Source organism: Hyla sarda, chromosome 9 (genome assembly GCF_029499605.1).
Source record: "Hyla sarda isolate aHylSar1 chromosome 9, aHylSar1.hap1, whole genome shotgun sequence".
Lineage (NCBI taxonomy): Eukaryota > Metazoa > Chordata > Amphibia > Anura > Hylidae > Hyla > Hyla sarda.
The window spans coordinates 79,196,570-79,209,775 of NC_079197.1; the positions used below are offsets into that span (position 1 = coordinate 79,196,570).

The following is a 13,206-nucleotide window of genomic DNA, read 5'->3' on the forward strand; positions in this document are numbered from 1 at the left end:
GGTTCAAAATGTGTATTTTTCCCTTATGCTGCTATCCTTTTATAATCCATAATTTTGGGGCCAGGTTGTCCGATAACTTGGCAAAGTGAAAACAGTATGAGTGTATGATGATTTGGGAACATAGGTGTAGAAGCACAAATTGATGAAAGGATGGAAGCATATGGCAACTTAACTGTTTGTTTTTCCAAAGCAAATGAAGAGTGCATAATTATTAAAAAAGGGTATTTTTGGAGATGGACAGGCAGGCTGATGGGGAGGAGGTAGGCCTGTATTTTGAACTTAAAAAATCAAATGGGTTCTTGGGTTCAAAATGTGTACCGTATTTATCGGCGTATAACACGCATTTTTTAGGCAAAAATTTTTAGCCTAAAGTCTATCTGCATGTTATACGCCGATAAGCCGCTTCAGTTCAGTGATTTAAAGCGGGCGCCTTAAATCAATGAACTGCAGCGGCTTTTGCAGGTGCAGAGACCTGCTGTCGCTGACGGCTTCTCTCCCCCTGCTATCAGCACCGCTGCCCCTTCTCTCCCTTTGGCTATCGGTGCCGCTGCCCCTTCTCTCCCCCTGGCTATCGGTGCCGCTGCCCCATTGCCGGCACCGATAGCCAGGGGGAGAGAAGCAGCGCCGGCAATGGGGCAGGGGTGCCAACAGACAGGGGGAGAGAAGGGGCAGCGGCAGCCATTGTATAATGTTGTATAATTACCTGTTGCCGGGGTCGGGTCAGCGATGCTTCAGGCCTCCGGTGTGCATCCCCTGCGTCGTTGCTATTCGCTGCATCGATGAAAGGATAGCAGCATATGGCAACTTAACTGTTTGTTAGTTTTTCCAAAGAAAAAGAAGAGTGTATAATTGTTAAAAAAGGTATTTTTGGAGATGGACAGGCAGGCTGAAGGGGAGGAGGTAGGCCTGTGTTTTGAACGTAATAACTCAAATGGGTTTTTCGGTTCAAAATGTGTACCGTATTTATCGGCGTATAACACGCATTTTTTAGGCAAACATTTTTAGCCTAAAGTCTATCTGCGTGTTATACGCCGATAAGCTGCTGCAGTTCAGTGATTTAAAGCGGGCGCTTTAAATCAATGAACTGCAGCGGCTTTTGCAGGTGCAGAGACCTACCGTCGCTGAGGGCTTGTCTACCCCTGCTATCGGCGTTGTCTGCTCCTTCTCACCCCCTGGCTATCAGTGCCGCTGCCCCATTGCCGGCGCCGATAGCCAGGGGGAGAGAAACAGCGCCGGCAATGGGGCAGCGGCGCCGACAGACAGGGGGAAAGAAGGGGCAGCGGCACCCATTGCCGGCGCCGCTGCCCCGTTGCCTCCCCCATCCCCAGTTGTATAATTACCTGTTGCTGGGGTCGGGTCAGTGCTGCTTCAGGCCTCCGGCGTGCATCCCCTGCGTCGTTGCTATACGCTGCATGGCGCGGCGCAATGACGAGTGATGTTACTCGTCATTGCGTCTCGCAACGCATAGCAATGATGCAGGGGACGCACACCGGAGGCCTGAAGCAGCGCGGACCCGACCCCGGCAACAGGTAATTATACAACTAGGGATGGGGGAGGCAACGGGGCAGCAGCGCCGGCAATGGGTGCCGCTGCCCCTTATCTCCCCCTAGCTATCGATGCCGCTGCCCCATTGCCGGCGCCGCTTCTCTCCCACTGGCTATCGGCGCTGGCAATGGGACAGCGGCACCGATAGCCAGGGGGAGAGAAGGGGCAGCGGCGCCGATAGCAGGGGGAGAGAAGCGGCGGTAGCAGGGCTCTAGACCCCAGGAAAGGCAGGGGGAGAGAAGCAGGCAGCGACTGCCTCTCTCCCCCTGCCTTTCCTGGGGGCTCTGTGGGGTGAGAAGCAGTGTATCGGGGTATACACATGCACACACATGCACCCTCATTTTATGAAGGATATTTGGGTAAAAAACTTTTTTTACCCAAATATCCTTGGTAAAATGAGGGTGCGTGTTATAGGCCAGTGCGTTGTACACCCCGATAAATACGGTAATGTTCCCTTATGCTGCTACCCTTTTATAATCCATAGTTTTTGGGCCATGTAGTCTAATTACTTGGCGACATAATAACAGTATGAGTGCATGGTTTGGGAAAATAGGTGCAGAAGGACAAATGGATGAAAGGATTGCTGCATATGGCAACTTTACTGTTTGCTTTTTTTCAATGCAAAGGAGGAGTGTAAAATTATCAAAAAGGGTATATTTGGAGATGGACAGGCAGGCTGAAGGGGAGGACGTAGGCCTGTATTTTTAATGGGTTTTTGGGTTCAAAATGTGTATTTTTCCCTTATGCTGCTATCCTTTTAAAATCCATAATTTTGTAGCTAGGTACTCCGAAAATTCGTTAAAGTGAGAAAGGTATGAGTGTATGATGGTTTTGGAACATAGGTGTTGAAGCACAATTCGATGAAAGGATGGTTGCATATGGCAAGTTTACTGTTTGATTTTTTTCAATACAGTGGAGGAGCTTATAATTATTGAAAAGGGTATTTTTGGAGATGGACAGGCAGGCTGTAGGGGAGGAGGTAGGCCTGTATTTTGAACTTAAAAACTCAAATGGATTTTTGGGTTCAAAATGTATATTTTTCCCTCATGCTGCTATCCTTTTATAATCCATAGTTTTGGGGCCAGGTTGTCCGATAACTTGGCAAAGTGAAAACAGTATGAGTGTATGATGGTTTGGGAACATAGGTGTAGAAGCACAAATCGATGAAAGGATAGCAGCATATGGCAACTTAACTGTTGGTTTTCCAAACCAAACGAAGAGTGTATAATTATTAAAAAAAGGTATTTTTGGAGATGGACAGGCAGGCTGAAGGGGAGGAGGTAGGCCTGTATTTTGAACTTAAAAACTCAAATGGGTTTTTGGTTTCAAAATGTGTATTTTTCAACAATGCTGCTATCCTTTTATAATCCATAATTTTTGGGCCTGGTAGTCTAATTACTTGGCGACATAATAACAGTATGAGTGCATGGTTTGGGAAAATAGATGCAGAAGGACAAATGGATGAAAGGATGGTCGCATCTGGCAGCTTTACTGTTTGCTTTTTTTCAATGCAAAGGAGGAGCGTATAATTATTAAAAAGGGTATTTTTGAAGATGGACAGGCAGGCTGTAGGGGAGGAGGTAGAAAGAAAGGAATAAGGGGCAGCGGCACCCATTGCCGGGGCCGCTTCCCCGTTGCCTCCCCCATCCCCGGTTGTATAATTACCTGTTGCTGGGGTCGGGTCAGCGCTACTTCAGGCCTCCGGGGTGCATCCCCTGCGTCGTTGCTATGCGCTGCATGGCGCGGCGCAATGACGAGTGACATCACTCGTCATTGCGTCTCGCAACGCATAGCAATGATGTAGGGGACGCACACCGGAGGCCTGAAGCAGCACGGACCCGACCCCGGCAACAGGTAATTATACAACTAGGGATGGGGGAGGTAACAGGGCAGCGGCGACGAAGCGCTGCTTCAGGCCTCCGGGGTGCATCCCCTGCGTCGTTGCTATGCGCTGCATGGCGCGGCGCAATGACGAGTGACATCACTCATCATTGCGTCTCGCAACGCATAGCAATGATGTTGGGGACGCACACCGGAGGCCTGAAGCAGCGCGGACCCGACCCTGGCAACAGGTAATTATACAACTAGGGATGGGGGAGGTAACAGGGCAGCGGCGACGGCAATGGGTGCCGCTGCCCCTTATCTCCCCCTAGCTATCGGTGCAGCTGCCCCATTGCCGGCGCCGCTTCTCTCCCCCTGGCTATCAGCGCTGGCAATGGGACAGCGGCACCGATAGCCAGGGGGAGAGAAGGGGCAGCGGCGCCGATAGCAGGGGGAGAGAAGCGGCGGTAGCAGGGCTCTAGACCCCAGGAAAGGCAGGGGGAGAGAAGCAGGCAGCGACTGCCTCTCTCCCCCTGCCTTTCCTGGGGGCTCTGTGGGGTGAGAAGCAGTGTATCGGGGTATACACATGCACACACACACGCACCCTCATTTTTTGAAGGATATTTGGGTAAAAAACTTTTTTTACCCAAATATCCTTGGTAAAATGAGGGTGCGTGTTATAGGCCGGTGCGTTGTACACCCCGATAAATACGGTAATGTTCCCTTATACTGCTACCCTTTTATAATCCATAGTTTTTGGGCCATGTAGTCTAATTACTTGGCGACATAATAACAGTATGAGTGCATGGTTTGGGAAAATAGATGCAGAAGGACAAATGGATGAAAGGATGGCAGCATCTGGCAACTTTACTGTTTGCTTTTTTTCAATGCAAAGGAGGAGCGTATAATTATTAAAAAAGGGTATTTTTGGAGATGGACAGGCAGGCTGTAGGGGAGGAGGTAGGCCTGTATTTTGAACTTAAAAACTCAAATGGGTTTTTGGGTTCAAAATGTGTATTTTTCACTAATGCTGCTATCCTTTTATAATCCATAGTTTTTGGGCCAGGTAGTCTAATTACTTGGCGACATAATAACAATATGAGTGCATGGTTTGGGAAAATAGATGCAGAAGGACTAATGGATGAAAGGATGGCCGCATCTGGCAACTTTACTGTTTGCTTTTTTTCAATGCAAAGGAGGAGCGTTTAATTATTAAAAAGGGTATTTTTGGAGATGGACAGGCAGGCTGTAGGGGAGGAGGTAGGCCTGTATTTTGAACTTAAAAACTCAAATGGGTTTTTGGATTCAAAATGTGTATTTTTCACTAATGCTGCTATCCTTTTATAATCCATAATTTTTGGGCCTGGTAGTCTAATTACTTGGCGACATAATAACAGTATGAGTGCATGGTTTGGGAAAATAGATGCAGAAGGACAAATTGATGAAAGGATGGCCGCATCTGGCAACTTTACTGTTTGCTTTTTTTCAATGCAAAGGAGGAGCGTATAATTATTAAAAAGGGTATTTTTGGAGATGGACAGGCAGGCTGTAGGGGAGGAGGTAGGCCTGTATTTTGAACTTAAAAACTCAAATGGGTTTTTGGGTTCAAAATGTGTATTTTTCCCTTATGCTGCTATCCTTTTATAATCCATAATTTTGGGGCCAGGTTGTCCGATATCTTGGCAATGTGAAAACAGTATGAGTGTATGATGGTTTGGGAACATAGGTGTAGAAGCACAAATCGATGAAAGGATAGCAGCATATGGCAACTTAACTGTTTGTTTTTCCAAAGCAAATGAAGAGTGCATAATTATTAAAAAAGGGTATTTTTGGAGATGGACAGGCAGGCTGATGGGGAGGAGGTAGGCCTGTATTTTGAACTTAAAAACTCAAATGGGTTTTTGGTTTCAAAATGTGTATTTTTCCCTTATGCTGCTATCCTTTTATAATCCATAATTTTTGGGCCAGGTTGTCCGATAACTTGGCAAAGTGAAAACAGTTTGAGTATATGATGGTTACCCCTGCTATCGGCGCTGCTGCCCCTTCTCTCCCCCTGGCTATCAGTGCCGCTGCCCCATTGCCGGCGCCGATAGCCAGGGGGAGAGAAACGGCGCCGGCAATGGGGCAGCGGCGTCGACAGACAGGGGGAAAGAAGGGGCAGCGGCACCCATTGCCGGCGCCGCTGCCCTGTTGCCTCCCCCATCCCCTGTTGTATAATTACCTGTTGCTGGGGTCGGGTCAGCGCTGCTTCAGGCCTCCGGTGTGCATTCCCTGCGTCGTTGCTATGCTTTGCATGGCGCGGCGCAATGACGAGAGACGTCACTCGTCATTGCGTCTCGCAACGCATAGCAATGATGCAGGGGACGCACACCGGAGGCCTGAAGCAGCGCGGACACGACCCAGGCAACAGGTAATTATACATCTAGGGATGGGGGAGGCAACGGGGCAGCGGCGCCGGCAATGGGTGCCGCTGACCCTTATCCCCCCCCTAGCTATCGGTGCCGTTGCCCCATTGCCAGCGCCGCTTCTCTCCCCCTGGCTATCGGCGCTGGCAATGGGACAGCGGCACCGATAGCCAGGGGGAGAGAAGGGGCAGCGGCGCCGATAGCAGGGGGAGAGAAGCGGCGGTAGCGGGGCTCTAAACCCCAGGAAAGGCAGGGGGAGAGAAGCAGGCAGCGACAGCCTCTCTACCCCTGCCTTTCCTGGGGGCTCTGTGGGGTGAGAAGCAGTGTATCGGGGTATCACATGCACACACACGCACCCTCATTTTATGAAGGATATTTGGGTAAAAAACGTTTTTTACCCAAATATCCTTGGTAAAATGAGGGTGCGTGTTATATGCCGGTGCGTGGTACACCCCGATAAATACAGTAATTTTCCCTTATGCTGCTACCCTTTTATAATCCATAGTTTTTGGGCCATTTTTGGAGATGGACAGGCAGGCTGTAGGGGAGGAGGTAGGCCTGTATTTTGAACTTAAAAACTCAAATGGGTTTTTGGGTTCAAAATGTGTATTTTTCCCTTATGCTGCTATCCTTTTATAATCCATAATTTTGGGGCCAGGTTGTCCGATAACTTGGCAAAATGAAAACAGTATGAGTGTATGATGGTTTGGGAACATAGGTGTAGAAGCACAAGTCGATGAAAGGATGGCCGCATCTGGTAACTTTACATTTTGCTTTTTTTCAATGCAAAGGAGGAGCGTATAATTATTAAAAAGGGTATTTTTGGAGATGGACAGGCAGGCTTTAGGGGAGGAGGTAGGCCTGTATTTTGAACTTAAAAACTCAAATGGGTTTTGGGTTCAAAATGTGTATTTTTCCCTTATGCTGCTATCCTTTTATAATCCATAATTTTGGGGCCAGGTTGTCCGATAACTTGGCAAAGTGAAAACAGTATGAGTGTATGATGGTTTGGGAACATAGGCGTAGAAGCACAAATCGATGAAAGGATAGCAGTATATGGCAACTTAACTGTTTGTTTTTCCAAAGCAAATGAAGAGTGCATAATTATTAAGAAAGGGTATTTTTGGAGATGGACAGGCAGGCTGTAGGGGAGGAGGTAGGCCTGTATTTTGAACTTAAAAACTCAAATGGGTTTTTGGGTTCAAAATGTGTATTTTTCCCTTATGCTGCTATCCTTTTATAATCCATAATTTTGGGGCCTGGTAGTCTAATTACCCCTGCGTCGTTGCTATGCGCTGCATGGCACGGCGCAATGACGTGTGACGTCACTCGTCATGGCGTCTCGCAACGCATAGCAATGATGCAGGGGACGCACACCGGAGGCCTGAAGCAGTGCGGACCCGACCCCGGCAACAGGTAATTATACAACTAGGGATGGGGGAGGAAACGTGGCAGTGGCGTCGGCAATGGGTGCCGCTGCCTCTTATCTCCCCCTGGCTATCGGTGCCGCTGCCCCATTGCCGGCGCCGCTTCTCTCCCCCTGGCTATCGGCGCTGGCAATGGGACAGCGGCACCGATAGCCAGGGGGAGAGAAGGGGCAGCGGCGCCGATAGCAGGGAGAGAGAAGCGGCGGTAGCAGGGCTCTAGACCCCAGGAAAGGCAGGGGGAGAGAAGCAGGCAGAGACGGCCTCTCTCCCCCTTCCTTTCCTGGGGGCTCTGTGGGGTGAGAAGCAGTGTATCGGGGTATACACATGCACACACATGCACCCTCATTTTATGAAGGATATTTGGGTAAAAAACTTTTTTTACCCAAATATCCTTGGTAAAATGAGGATGCATGTTATAGGCCGGTGCGTTGTACACCCCGATAAATACGGTAATGTTCCCTTATGGTGCTACCCTTTTATAATCCATAATTTTTGGGCCAGGTAGTCTAATTACTTGGCGACATGATAACAGTATGAGTGCATGGTTTCGGAAAATAGGTGCAGAAGGACAAATGGATGAAAGGATGGCTGCATATTGCAACTTTACTGTTTGCTTTTTTTCAATGCAAAGGAGGAGCGTAAAATTATTAAAAAGGGTATATTTGGAGATGGACAGGCAGGCTGAAGGGGAGGACGTAGGCCTGTATTTTGAATGGGTTTTTGGGTTCAAAATGTGTATTTTTCCCTTATGCTGCTATCCTTTTATAATCCATAATTTTGGGGCCAGGTTGTCCGATAACTTGGCAAAGTGAAAACAGTATGAGTGTATGATGGTTTGGGAACATAGGCGTAGAAGTACAAATCGATGAAAGGATAGCAGTATATGGCAACTTAACTGTTTGTTTTTCCAAAGCAAATGAAGAGTGCATAATTATTAAGAAAGGGTATTTTTGGAGATGGACAGGCAGGCTGTAGGGGAGGAGGTAGGCCTGTATTTTGAACTTAAAAACTCAAATGGGTTTTTGGGTTCAAAATGTGTATTTTTCCCTTATGCTGCTATCCTTTTATAATCCATAATTTTGGGGCCTGGTAGTCTAATTACCCCTGCGTCGTTGCTATGCGCTGCATGGCACGGCGCAATGACGTGTGACGTCACTCGTCATGGCGTCTCGCAACGCATAGCAATGATGCAGGGGACGCACACCGGAGGCCTGAAGCAGCGCGGACCCGACCCCGGCAACAGGTAATTATACAACTAGGGATGGGGGAGGAAACGTGGCAGTGGCGTCGGCAATGGGTGCCGCTGCCTCTTATCTCCCCCTGGCTATCGGTGCCGCTGCCCCATTGCCGGCGCCGCTTCTCTCCCCCTGGCTATCGGCGCTGGCAATGGGACAGCGGCACCGATAGCCAGGGGGAGAGAAGGGGCAGCGGCGCCGATAGCAGGGAGAGAGAAGCGGCGGTAGGCCTCTCTCCCCCTTCCTTTCCTGGGGGCTCTGTGGGGTGAGAAGCAGTGTATCGGGGTATACACATGCACACACATGCACCCTCATTTTATGAAGGATATTTGGGTAAAAAACTTTTTTTACCCAAATATCCTTGGTAAAATGAGGGTGCGTGTTATAGGCCGGTGCGTTGTACACCCCGATAAATACGGTAATGTTCCCTTATGGTGCTACCCTTTTATAATCCATAATTTTTGGGCCAGGTAGTCTAATTACTTGGCGACATGATAACAGTATGAGTGCATGGTTTCGGAAAATAGGTGCAGAAGGACAAATGGATGAAAGGATGGCTGCATATTGCAACTTTACTGTTTGCTTTTTTTCAATGCAAAGGAGGAGCGTAAAATTATTAAAAAGGGTATATTTGGAGATGGACAGGCAGGCTGAAGGGGAGGACGTAGGCCTGTATTTTGAATGGGTTTTTGGGTTCAAAATGTGTATTTTTCCCTTATGCTGCTATCCTTTTAAAATCCCTAATTTTGGGGCTAGGTACTCCGATAACTTGTTAAAGTGAGAACAGTATGAGTGTATGATGATTTTGGAACATAGGTGTTGAAGCACAATTCGATGAAAGGATGGCCGCATATGGCAAGTTTACTGTTTGATTTTTTTCAATGCAGTGGAGGAGCTTATAATTATTGAAAAGGGTATTTTTGGAGATGGACAGGCAGGCTGTAGTGGAGGAGGTAGGCCTGTATTTTGAACTTAAAAACTCAAATGGGTTTTTGGGTTCAAAATGTGTATTTTTACCTTATGCTGCTATCCTTTTATAATCCATAATTTTGGGGCCAGGTTGTCCAATAACTTGGCAAAGTGAAAACAGTATGAGTGTATGATGGTTTGGGAACATAGGTGTAGAAGCACAAATCGATGAAAGGATAGCAGCATATGGCAACTTAACTGTTGGTTTTTCCAAATCAAATTAAGAGTGCATAATTATTAAAGCAGGGTATTTTTGGAGATGGACAGGCAGGCTGTAGGGGAGGAGGTAGGCCTGAATTTTGAACTTAAAAACTCAAATGGGTTTTTGGGTTCAAAATGTGTATTTTTCCCTTATGCTGCTATCCTTTTATAATCCATAATTTTGGGGCCAGGTTGTCCGATAACTTGGCAAAGTGAAAACAGTATGAGTGTATGATGGTTTGGGAACATAGGTGTAGAAGCACAAATTGATGAAAGGATGGAAGCATATGGCAACTTAACTGTTTGTTTTTCCAAAGCAAATGAAGAGTGCATAATTATTAAAAAAGGGTATTTTTGGAGATGGACAGGCAGGCTGATGGGGAGGAGGTAGGCCTGTATTTTGAACTTAAAAACTCAAATGGGTTTTTGGGTTCAAAATGTGTATTTTTCCCTTATGCTGCTATCCTTTTATAATCCATAATTTTGGATACCAGGTTGTCCGATAACTTGGCAAAGTGAAAACAGTATGAGTGTATGATGGTTACCCCTGCTATCGGCACTGCTGCCCCTTCTCTCCCCCTGGCTATCAGTGCCGCTGCCCCATTGCCGGCGCCGATAGCCAGGGGGAGAGAAACGGCGCCGGCAATGGGGCAGCGGCGTCGACAGACAGGGGGAAAGAAGAAGCAGCGGCACCCATTGCCGGCGCGGCTGCCCCATTGCCTCCCCCATCCCCGGTTGTATACCGTATTTTTCGTCCTATAGGACGCACCGGCGTATAAGACGCACCCAATTTTTAGGGGCAAAATCTTAAAAAATAAAGATTTTGAACCCAATAGTGGTCTTCAACCTGCGGTCCTCCAGATGTTGCAAAACTTCAACTCCCAGCATGCCCGGACAGCCGTTGGCTGTCCGGGCATGCTGGGAGTTGTAGTTTTACAACATCTGCAGGTCCGCAGATTGAAGACCACTGCAGGAGGAGGTAATACTCATGTGTCCCCGCCGCTCCGGACCCGTCACCGCTGCCCTGAATGTCGCTCCATCGCTGTCACCGTGTCCCCGTCGTTCCGGAACGTCTCTGCTGCCGGCCGGGTATCCTCGCTCTCCGTCGCCGCCATCACGTCGTTACGCACGCCGACGTACGTACGCGACTACGTGATGACGAGGAAGGAGAGCGCCGGCATACAGGGGATCCCGGCACGGAGCAGACACCAAGGAGGCAGGTAAGGTCCCTCCCGGTGTCCAGTAAGCACTAACCCGGCTATTCAGTCGGGCTGTTCGGGACCGCCGCGGTAAAATCGCGGCGGTCCCGAACAGCCCGACTGAACAGCCGGGTTAGTGTCACTTTCCCTTCAGACGCGGCGGTCAGCTTTGATCGCCGCGTCTGAAGGGTTAATACAGGGCATCACCGCGATCGGTGATGTCCTGTATTAGCCGCGGGTCCCGGCCGTTGATGGCCGGAGGGACCGCCGCGATAGGGGTGCATTCGCCGTATAAGACGCACCGACTTTTTCCCCCCAGTTTTGGGGAAGAAAAAGTGCGTCTTATACGGCGAAAAATACGGTAATTACCTGTTGCTGGGGTCGGGTCAGCGCTGCTTCAGGCCTCCGGTGGGCATTCCCTGCGTCGTTGCTTTGCTTTGCATGGCGCGGCGCAATGACGAGAGACGTCACTCGTCATTGCGTCTCGCAACGCATAGCAATGATGCAGGGGACGCACACCGGAGGCCTGAAGCAGCGCGGACCCGACCCCAGCAACAGGTAAATATACAACTAGGGATGGGGGAGGCAACGGGGCAGCGGCGCCGGCAATGGGTGCCGCTGCCCCTTATCCCCCCCTGGCTATCGGTGCCGTTGCCCCATTGCCGGCGCCGCTTCTCTCCCCCTGGCTATCGGTGCTGGCAATTGGACAAAATGTGTATTTTTCACTAATGCTGCTATCCTTTTATAATCCATAATTTTTGGGCATGGTAGTCTAATTACTTGGCGACATAATAACAAAATGAGTGCATGGTTTGGGAAAATAGATGCAGAAGGACAAATGGATGAAAGGATGGCCGCCTCTGGCAACTTTACTGTTTGCTTTTTTTCAATGCAAAGGAGGAGCGTAAAATTATTAAAAAGGGTATTTTTGGAGATGGACAGGCAGGCTGTAGGGGAGGAGGTGGAAAGAAAGAAAGGGCAGCGGCATCCATTGCCGGCACCTCTGCCCCGTTGCCTCCCCCTTCCCCGGTTGTATAATTACCTGTTGCTGGGGTCGGGTCAGCGCTGCTTCAGGCCTCCGGTGTGCATCCCCTGCATCGTTGCTATGCGCTGCATGGCGTGGTGCAATGACGAGTGACGTCACTCGTCATTGCGTCTCGCAACGCATAGCAATGATGCAGGGGACGCACACCGGAGGCCTGATGCAGCGCGGACCCGACCCCGGCAACAGGTAATTATACAACTAGGGATGGGGGAGGCAACAGGGCAGCAGCGACGGCAATGGGTGCCGCTGCCCCTTATCTCCCCCTGGCTATCGGTGCCGCTGCCCCATTGCAGCGGCGCCGATAGCAGGGAGAGAGAAGCGGCGGTAGCAGGGCTCTAGACCCCAGGAAAGGCAGGGGGAGAGAAGCAGGCAGCGACGGCCTCTCTCCCCCTGTCTTTCCTGGGGGCTCTGTGGGGTGAGAAGCAGTGTATCGGGGTATACACATGCACACACACGCACCCTCATTTTATGAAGGATATTTGGGTAAAAAACTTTTTTTACCCAAATATCCTTGGTAAAATGAGGGTGCGTGTTATAGGCCGGTGCACTGTACACCCCGATAAATACGGTAATGTTCCCTTATGCTGCTACCCTTTTATAATTCATAATTTTTGGGCCAGGTAGTCTAATTACTTGGCGACATAATAACAGTATGAGTGCATGGTTTGGGAAAATAGATGCAGAAGGACAAATGGATGAAAGGATGGCCGCATCTGGCAACTTTACTGTTTGCTTTTTTTCAATGCAAAGGAGGAGCTATGCGCTGCATGGCGAGGCGCAATGACGAGTGACGTCACTCGTCATTGCGTCTCGCAACGCATAGCAATGATGCAGGGGACGCACACCGGAGGCCTGAAGCAGCGCGGACCCGACACCGGCAACAGGTAATTATACAACTAGGGATGGGGGAGGCAACGGGGCAGCGGCGCCGGCAATGGGTGCCGCTGCCCCTTATCTCCCCCTGGCTATCGGTGCCGCTGCCCCATTGCCTGCGCCGCTTCTCTCCCCTGTCCTGTGCCTGGACGCTCCAACAGCGGCCAGACACAAGCAGCAGCAGCACCACCTTTTGTTTTTTGGCTGCAGCAGCAGCAAGGCCCACAGGGCTGGCTAGCTGGCTAGCCAGCAAGCAGGTAGCAATGAAAGTAGGAATCTTTCTTTTTAACCCTGTAAGGGGGTGGTGCACTGTACCCGAAGATACTGCCATATCGAGTCAATGCATAGGGCGACGGAAGCAAGCTTCGAAATCGTCCCCCGTTCTCAAAAATCCATTTAATATATGGTCCCCAGATAGGGGACGTATCAGATATTAAACTGATAAGAACAGATTATTATTTTTTTTTTTTTTTATCTAAAGCCGAG

At 49.3% G+C, this 13,206-nt stretch overlaps 1 non-coding gene across 1 annotated transcript; it reads right to left on the minus strand.

Moving 5' to 3' along the window:
* Nucleotides 1-13,019: 13,019 nt before the first annotated feature.
* On the minus strand, nucleotides 13,020-13,206 carry LOC130292178 (U2 spliceosomal RNA). The gene has a single exon (XR_008848096.1). It is a non-coding gene; the product is annotated as a U2 spliceosomal RNA (small nuclear RNA).